Genomic DNA, 1537 nt, shown 5'->3' with positions numbered 1-1537 from the left:
GAAGCAGATCTGTGATGGAAATGTTGTGTTTCAATAAACAATAAAAGTTATCAGGAGCAATTCCTTAGAAGGCCACCAAAAGGGTTACCAAAAGTACAGTTGTTATACATCAGGTGTGCCCATTACGTCGATCGCGATCTACCAGTTGTTCGCACAGTGCATACTGGTAGATCGCACCTCATTCTAACAGGTCAGCGTGATTTACATGAAATGTGGCCACTGTTTTTCTAATTTGCGGTTTGCCTCCACCTCCACCTAATTTATTACAGGTTAGAACATAACATAAAAAAAACCTCTTTGTTTCTAAACTCACTGTCCATTTTATCAGCTCCACTTACCATATAGAAGCACTTTGTAGTTCTACAATTACTGACTGTAGTCCATCTGTTTCTCTACATAAATTTAAAACCTGGAGAATGCGGGCATCGATCCCGCTACCTCTCGCATGCTAAGCGAGCGCTCTACCATTTGAGCTAATTCCCCTGATGAAGGACCCTCCTTTAACCTTTGTAAATTGTAATGTACTAACAGAGCATTGATGCGTCATTATGAAAGGGCCAAAATAGTGCAGGATATGCCAACTGTTTAGTGCAGTGCAATAACAAAGCGGCTCCGTGAAGCAAGAACTAAAATTATGATGCATGTAATTCAACATAAAATATGTGGGTATTAATATCTAAAACTCAGTGCATTATTAGGCTGCACATACATATAGATTTAAACTGTCCTCTTTGTACTACAATCTGTTTGAAACAGCTGGACGTACAACTAGATGGTGTGGAGAACATGTTACACATACAGTGTGCTATTATTTCAAGCTGATCAAGTACATGCTATTTCACTTACAAACATCTCACAAAGTACAAATTCTTCATCATTCTAAATAAACCATGTAGTACAGGACATTACCGCTTACCTAATGCAGTAAGAAGCAACTCGCCCAAACAGGGACTTGAACCCTGGACCCTCAGATTAAAAGTCTGATGCTCTACCGACTGAGCTATCCAGGATCTGGAACCTGTTTTAATCCTCACAAGAATGTGACTTAAATTACAAACTTTAACATACGTTGTCCTGTAGAACTTCAAATAAAATAAAATGTTTTTATTTCTGTTTCGGCTCTCTTGAAGGCGATTATATAAAGTTTTAGGTGAAGTATGTTGCTGCTTACACACACAAAGAAAAACATATCAGGAGGAGAATTTTATGTTATGTGTATTTATATGTGGCAAAATAAAAAAAATCCATAAAAATCAAATTGAGATAGCAGGGTAATTCCTACTATTCGGTGCCATTTCAGGTTGGTAACTTTCTATAAAAAAGTGCAAAACCTTTCATGGTTTTATCATTTTATCTGAAGGAGGGCTTGTTAAAGTATAAGAAATATATGTTGGTCCAGCTCAGGATATTATACTTTAATAATTTTGACCAAATTTTTTGCATGTGACGTAGGACAAATGTGCCCCCTGTTACAGGACATTCTCTTCTCTATTAATAAGTGTTTTAAATGCAGTTATTTTAATATTTATATTTTCTA

At 36.4% G+C, this 1537-nt stretch overlaps 1 non-coding gene across 1 annotated transcript; it reads right to left on the bottom strand.

Annotated features, from left to right (window-relative positions):
- Positions 1-410: 410 nt before the first annotated feature.
- trnaa-agc (transfer RNA alanine (anticodon AGC)) lies at positions 411-483 on the bottom strand. The gene has a single exon. It is a non-coding gene; the product is annotated as a tRNA-Ala (tRNA).
- Between the last annotated feature and the right edge of the window lie 1054 nt (positions 484-1537).

This window comes from Trichomycterus rosablanca, unplaced genomic scaffold, assembly GCF_030014385.1.
Source record: "Trichomycterus rosablanca isolate fTriRos1 unplaced genomic scaffold, fTriRos1.hap1 scaffold_147, whole genome shotgun sequence".
Lineage (NCBI taxonomy): Eukaryota > Metazoa > Chordata > Actinopteri > Siluriformes > Trichomycteridae > Trichomycterus > Trichomycterus rosablanca.
Note: the sequence above shows the minus strand (reverse complement) of the source record. Positions and strands in the feature narration are given on the sequence as shown.